Here is an 8,563-nt window from a genome sequence, read left to right on the forward strand (position 1 = left end):
GATTTCCCTCGGTACACCTGGCATGTATGAAGGTTTCCATGTAAAGATGTCTCGGTTCTCATGGATGACCTCGATGAGCACGCTTTCCTATTTCTGATCCAGATTAGCACTGATACTAAACTGCTTGGATGAATCACCAGGAACAAAGTCAAGTAGCTTAGTGTCGTCGACTTAAACTTCAACAAAGGATCATGATCCGTTGTTAGATTCTTTAAAGATGTCATATCAGCCGGGTCAACATTATCCTTGTAAAACTTCATTCTTCTATTGCATAGACAGATTAAGCATAAGCAGCATTGCCTTCTTCACACTTCTTCTGGCTTCCATGCACTTTGATAGTACCCTTGTGACCTGGCATCTTAAGCTGCAAATACACATAACAAGGCCTTGCCATGAACTTAGCATAAGCCGGCCGCCCAAACAAAGCATGATAAGGGCTCTTGATTTTAATCACCTCAAAGGTCAACATCTCCGATCTGGAATCATGATCATCAACAAAGGCCACTTCCAAGGATATCTTACCCACTGGATACGCCAACTTACCAGGCACCATACCATCAAAAACAGTATTCGACGGCTTAAGATCTTTGTCAGTCAAGCTCGTCAAGTTCTACTTTCCTCCCACTCACTTCTTTCGAGAGAAACTCCTTCTCTAGAAAGGATCCATTCTTAGCAACAAAGATCTTACCTTCGGATTTGTGGTAGAAGGTGTACCCAACAGTTTCTTTTGGATATCCTATGAAGACGCACTTCTCTGATTTGGGTTCGAGCTTATCAGGCTGAAGCTTTTTCAGATAAGCATCAAAACCTCAAACTTTAAGAAACGACAACTTAGGTTTCTTGCCAAACCACAGTTCATATGGTGTCGTCTCAATGAATTTAGACGGTGCCCTATTTAACGTGAATGCAGCTGTCTCTAATGCATAACCCCAAAACAATAGTGGTAAATCGGTAAGAGACATCATAGATCGCACCATATCTAATAAAGTACGGTTACGACGTTCGGACACACCATTACATTGTGGTGTTCCAGGTGGCGTGAGTTGTGAAACTATTCCACATTGTTTTAAATGAAGGCCAAACTTGTAACTCAAATATTTGCCTCCGCGGTCAGATTGTAGAAACTTTATTTTCTTGTTACGATGATTCTCCACTTCACTCTGAAATTCTTTGAACTTTTCAAATGTTTCAGACTTGCTGTGAAGGTCAAAAAATAACGATACCCGCCGCGAGATTCAACACTCATCGGACTACATACATCGGTATGTATTATTTACAATAAGTCATTAGCTCGCTCCATTGTTCCGAAGAATGGAGTTTTAGTCATCTTGCCCATGAGGCATGGTCACAAGTATCAAATGATTCATAATCAAGTGATTCCAAAAGCCCATCTGCATGGAGTTTCTTCATGTGCTTTACACCAATATGACCTAAATGGTAGTGCCACAAATATGTTGCACTATCATTATCAACTTTGTATCTTTTGGCATCAATATTATGAATATGTGTATCACTACGATCGAGATTCAATAAACCATTTACATTATGTGTATGACCATAGAAGGTTTTATTCATGTAAACAGAACAACAATTATTCTCTGACTTAAATGCATAATCGTATTGCAATAAACATGATCCAATCATATTCATGCTCAACGCAAACACCAAATAACGTTTATTTAGGTCCAATACTAATCTCGAAGGTAGAGGGAGTGTGCAATGGTGATCTTATCAACCTTGGAATCACTTCCAACACACATCGTCACCTCGCCATTAACTAGTCTCCGTTCATTTTGTAACTCCTGTTTCGAGTTACTAATCTTAGCAACTAAACCAGTATTAAATACCCTGGGGTTACTATGAACACTAGTAAAATACACATCAATGACATGTACATCAAATATACTTTTGTTCACTTTGCCATCCCTCTTATCCGCCAAGTATTTGGGGTAGTTCCGCTTCCAGTGACCATTCCCTTTGCAGTAGAAGCACTCAGTTTCAGGCATAGGTCTAGCTTTGGGCTTCTTCACGGGAGTGGAAAATTGCTTGTCATTCTTATTGAAGTTCCCTTTCTTTTCCTTTTCCCTTTTTCTTGAAACTAGTGGTCTTGTCAATCATCAACACTTGATGCTTTTTCTTGATTTCTACCTTCGCTGATTTCAGTATCGCGAAGAGCTCAGGAATCGTTTTCGTCATCCCTTGCATATTATAGTTTATCACAAAGTTCTAGTAGCTTAGTGATAGTGACTAGAGAACTCTGTTAATTACTATCTTATATGGAAGATTAACTCCCACTTGATTCAAGCGATTGTACTACCCAGACATTTTGAGTACATGCTCACTAGCTGAGCCATTCTCCTCCATCTTGTAGGCAAAGTACTTGTGAGAGGTCTCATACCTCTCGACATGGGCATGAGTCTGAAATACAAATTTCAACTCTTGGAACATCTTATATGCTCTATGGCATTCAAAATGTTTTTGAAGTCCCAATTCTAACCCGTAAAGCATGGTGCACTAAACTATCAAGTAGTCATCATACCGAGCTTGTCAAACATTCATAACATCTGCTCCTGCAATAGGTCTATCACCTAGAGGTGCATCAAGGACATAATTCTTCTGTGTAGCATCGAGGATAATCCTCAGATCACGGACCCAGTCCGCATCATTGCTACTATCATCTTTCAACTTAGTTTTCTCTAGGAACGTATCAAAAACATAGCGGAGCTACAACGCGAGCTATTGATCTACAACATAGATATGCAAATACTATCAGGACTAAGTTCATGATAAGTTAAGTTCAATTATCAAATTACTTAAGAACTCCCACTTAGATAGACATCCCTCGAGTCATCTAAATGATTACGTGATCCAAATGAACTAAACCATGTCTGATCATCACATGAGATGGATTAGTCTTCAATGGTGAACATCTCCATGTTGATCATATCTACTATATGATTCACGTTCGACCTTTCAGTCTCCAGTGTTCCGAGGCCATGTCTGTACATGCTAGCCTCGTCAAGTTTAACCCGAGTATTCTGCATGTGCAAAACTGTCTTGCACCCGCTGTATGTGAATGTAGAGCCTATCACACCCGATCATCACATGGTGTCTCAACAGAACGAACTGTCGCAATGGTGCATACTCAGGGAGAACACTTATACCTTGAAATTTTAGTAAGGGATCATCTTATAATGCTACTGCCATACTAAGCAAAATAAGATGCATAAAAGATAAACATCACATGAAATCAAAACATGTGACATGATATGGCCATCTTCATACTGTGCCTTTGATCTCCATCTCTAAAGCACCGTCATGATCTCCATCGTCACCGGCTTGACACCTTGATCTCCATCATAGCGTCATGGTCGTCTCACCAACTATTGCTTCTACAACTATCGCTAACACATAGTGATAAAGTAAAGCAATTACATGGCGTTTGCATTTCATACAATAAAGAGACAACCATAAGGCTCCTACCGGTTGCCAGTGACTTTTACAAAACATGATCATCTCATACAATAACGTATATCACATCATGTATTGACCATATCACATCACAACATGCCCTGCAAAGTTAGACGTCCTGTACTTTGTTGTTGCAAGTTTTGCGTGGCTGCTACGGGCTTCTAGAAACAACCGTTCTTATCTACGCATCAAAAACCACAACGGTGGTTTATCAAGTTTTCTGTTTTAACCTTCAACAAGGACCGGTCGCAGTCAAATTCGATTCAACTTTGGAGAAACAAACACCCGCTAGCCACCTTTACGCAAAACTAGTTACATTTCTGTCGGTGGAACCGGTCTCATGAACGTGGTCATGTAAGGTTGGTCCGGGCCGCTTCATCCAAAAATAACACCGAATCAAAATAAGAAATTGGTGGTAAGCAATATGACGATCACCGCCCACAACTCTTTGTGTTCTACTCGTGCATATCATCTATGCATAGACCTGGCTCGGATGCCACCGTTGGGGAACGTAGCATGCAATTTCAAAAAAATTCCTATGCTCACGCAAGATCTATCTAGGAGATGCATAGAAACGAGAGGGGGAGAGTGTGTCCACGTACCCTCGTAGACCGAAAGCGGAAGCGTTTGACAACGTGGTTGATGTAGTTGAACTTCTTCTCGTTCTGACCGATCAAGCACTGAACGTACGGCACCTCCGAGTTCTGCACACGTTCAGCTCGATGATGTCCCTCGAACTCTTGATCCAGCAAAGTGTTGAGGGAGAGTTCTGTTAGCATGACGGCATGTTGACGGTGATGGTGAAGTAATCCGCGCAGGGCTTCGCCTAAGCACTACGTGAATATGACCGGGGGCGTAAACTGTGGAGGGGGCCGCCGCACACGGTTAACAACTGTTGATGTGTGTTCTAGAGGTTCCCCCCTCATATATATAGGTTGGAGGGGAGGAGAGGAAGCCAAGGGGGTGCCCCAAGTAGGAGGAATCCTACTTGGGCGCCTCCCAATTTGCCCCCCCCTCCATATCCATCCGGAGGGGGAAAGAAGGAGGAGGGAAGGAAGGGGGAGGCCGAATCCCTCCCCTTCCTTTCTCCCTTCTCCTCCCCTTCCTTTGCGCACCAGCCCCTTAGGGGCTGGTATGTCCCCCTCTTGGGCCATTAAGGCCCATGTAGTTGCCGGGGGGATGCCCGGAACCCCTTCTAGTGACCCGATATGCACCCGGTACCCCCATAACACTTCCGGTGTCCGAATACCATCATCCTATATATCAATCTTTACCTCTCGACCATTTCGAGACTCCTCATCATGTCCGTGATCTCATCTGGGACTCCAAACAACATTCGGTCACCAAATCACATAACTCATATAATACAAAATCGTCATCGAACGTTAAGCGTGCGGACCCTACGGGTTCGAGAACTATGTAGACATGACCGAGACACCTCTCCGGTCAATAACCAACAGCGGAACCTGGATGCTCATATTGATTCCTACATATTCTATGAAGATCTTTATCGGTCATATCGTAATGACTACATATGTTATTCCCTTTGTCATCGGTATGTCACTTTCCCGAGATTCGATCGTCGGTATCTTCATACCTAGTTCAATCTCGTTACCGGCAAGTCTCTTTACTCATTCCATAATACATCATCCCGTAACTAACTCATTAGTCACATTGCTTGCAAGGCTTATCATGATGTGTATTACCGAGAGGGCCCAGAGATACCTCTCCGATACTCGGAGTGACAAATCCTAATCTCGATCTATGCTAACCAAACAAACACCTTCGGAGATACCTGTAGATCATTTTTATAATCACTCAGTTATGTTGCGACGTTTGATATCACACAAGGTATTCCTCCGTTATCCGGGAGTTGCATAATCCCATAGTCGAAGGAATATGTATTTGACATGAAGAAAGCAATAGCAATAAAACTGAACGATCATTATGCTAAGCTAACGGATGGGTCTTGTCCATCACATCCTTCTCCTAATGACGTGATCCCATTCATCAAATGAAAACACATGTCTATGGTTAGGAAACTTAACCATCTTTGATTAACAAGCTAGTCTAGTAGAGGCTTACTAGGGACACGGTGTTTTGTCTATGTATCCACACATGTATCAAGTTTCCGGTTAATACAATTCTAGCATGAATAATAAACATTTATCATGATATAAGGAAATATAAAATAATAACTTTATTATTGCCCCCAGGGCATATTTCCTTCATGCACGGAGTCCAACGGCTGGAAACGGTCACCTAAGGGAGAACACTAGTCTTCTCCTACTTCCAACCTTAATCCTTTTGCCTTGTTGGGCAATCACCATTTTCAACGTCTATTTTTCTCGTATCTCTCAATCCCTCCACCCAAATTTGTTGATACTTTGGGGATTGAGTGAGCAAGGCCCGATCTACACTTTGTCCAAACCAATTCACGTTCATGTAATATTTCTTCACCAACAACTTATTACTCTTTGAGCTTGGTATCCTGGGCATTTAGGGTTCTTATAGGCTTCCTTGCTTGTGGCATGCTTCAGAGACCTATGGAAAGGTGTGGTGTGATCACCTTCAAGACCAACCCCCGAGTGATTCGAGGCTCATCCATTGGTGGTGACTCGAGGAGAACACGATGAGCTACTTGGTGGCGTTCTGGAGCCATGGCACCGACACTTATCTAACAAAGATTAGCACTTCCACAAGAAAGTGTGACCTTGGGATAAAATGTGCGTCCCTGACTCACTTGTGGTTAATCCTTTTCTGCACTTTACTTTGTTTTGTATGCTTGTGGGCTTGTTAATTATATTGTTGCCTAACTTACATTGCTTTGACCTTGCTTGCCATATAGGTTGTGATCATCTAGTTGCATGTCTGGAGAACTTACTTTATTTGCAAATCCCTAAAAATGGTAATTCATCTTAAAAAAATTAGTCTCCTATTCACCCCCCTCTAGTAGACCGCATCGATCCTTTCACCCACAAACAAACAAGGTCCGCCAACTAAAATCATTACCCACATTCAGCATGTGCACATCAATAAAAGCTTGCACATTTATTAAGAACTATGGCCTGCAGGGATTCGTACCAAAAGAGTGTCAAGCCCCTCTACGGCCATCACTGCAAACACCACAAAATCCTTTAAGACCGAGCCTCCACTTCTATTTCTCCATCTTCACTAAACTTTGTCTTGTCTCACAAAGGAAAACAAAAGATTGGGGATATTGGGTTTTGAGAGGGCTAAAACCTCGCGAGCCCCCCCCCCCCAAAAAAAGTTCCAAAACAGGAGACTCATTGTTCCTAGTGGTACCCTCGAGGGAGCCCGCAGATCTAGCTTCACCGTCACCACGACTCTTGTTTGTCGCTTGCTGCTCGAACTATAACTAGTGGATTCATGCTCAGGAAGATCCTCCCCCTTCCCCTCTGTGATTGCCAGCACACCGGGTGGGGCTTCGGCCAGATCAAGACTCCATTTACATGCACTTTGTTGCGTTCTTGTCCAAGTCCATGTTTTCGCCTAGGAGTTTCTTAGGGCTAGCGGTTGTATCAACGATTTTTGGATCAATCTCCTCCTGACCCTGACCATTACATTTCCCCGCAGGAGCGACGCGAGCCCCATCACCTGGAATTCCATGGCTTACAGAAGGGACCTTTGTTACTCTTCTTTCTTATTCTCGAAAAAATAAAAAAAAATGGTAAAAGACTCTTCTTTCTTCTTATTTAGAAAAGCACCTTCTCCGAAGAGACTCTTTTTGTGAGAAATTTCCTAAGGGGAAACTTTGTTTTTGCCACTCTAGCTTTTGACCACTTTGCTTTTGCCACTCTAGAATTTGACATTTCACTTTTGCCACTCTTAGTTTTTGACAATACATCACAATTGCCATTCCATGGCAAAAACAATAATTTTAGAGTGGCAATTATGATACATTGTCAAAATCTAAAGTGGCAAAAGTGAAATGAAAAATTATTGCTTTTGCCACAAAATGGCATTTGTAATGTATTGTCAGAAGCTAAGAGTGGCAAAAGTGATATGTCTAATTCTAGAGTAGCATAAGCAAAATGGACAAAAACTAGAATGGCAAAAACAAAGTTTTCCCATTTCCTAAGAGACTTGGTCTTTTCTGTAGCGTATATGTGTCAAAATTGTTTGATATTTTTTGGGACAATTATTGTGCTGCTTACGCATGGATGGTAGTCTGAACAAAGGCACATAAATTTAATGCGAATATCCAATTCTGAGCCCGGGCTCATCTGCACCCGCTTAAGAGAAAAAATCATAAAAACTTCAAAAAAAATCCAAAAATTTTGTGGAAGGTACATAATTTGGTGCATGAGGTGCACTCTAAATTTCAGAGCATTTGCACATTTGAGTAGCTCTCAACAAAAAAGACAAATTGAGTTAGAACAGTATATGAACAGTACACTATTTAACAGACCTCAAATTTGTTTTTTTTTTTGCCGAGAGCTACTCAGATGTTCAAATGATTTGAAATTTGGAACAGACATCACGCAACAAATTATCTACCATGCCAAAAAATTGTAATTTTTCGAATTTTTTAGTTTTTGTTTTGATTTTTTTATTGAGCGCATAGATGATCCTGTGAGCCAAAACGCCTCACTCCATTACTCTTTATACTTCTTCTGTCCTTGCTCTCAACCCAAGTTTCTCTGACCGCAGCTACGAAACACCAATTTCCTTCTCCGCTCGACGACATCGACATCACACAAGTAGGAATACGTCACGTTTCTTGGCTGCCGCTATACTTGTTGCCCAGCAGAAAACGAGCCGACTCCCCTCGTTCCCAGCACGTAAATCATCGCGTACGCGGCGGACAAGGCAGCGTTTTCGGCGTGACCCGAACAAACTTTCTTCCTTCTGGTTGCAACGGCCTCTACGTCCGTCTACTCGTCTACTACTCCCGCCCGCCCGGACTAGTCTTGCTACCGCCCAACCGTATCAATTTGGCGCGTGAAACGCCGTGATTTGTAGTTTGGCACATCAATTGAAAGCCTTGCCTGGCCGCAACGGGGGATAGGGTGGGGTGGTCGGCCCGTTGCCAGGCACACATGGTGCGTGACGCCAAACGGAGTCTCTG

Source organism: Triticum aestivum, chromosome 6A (genome assembly GCF_018294505.1).
Source record: "Triticum aestivum cultivar Chinese Spring chromosome 6A, IWGSC CS RefSeq v2.1, whole genome shotgun sequence".
In the NCBI taxonomy this organism is placed as follows: domain Eukaryota; kingdom Viridiplantae; phylum Streptophyta; class Magnoliopsida; order Poales; family Poaceae; genus Triticum; species Triticum aestivum.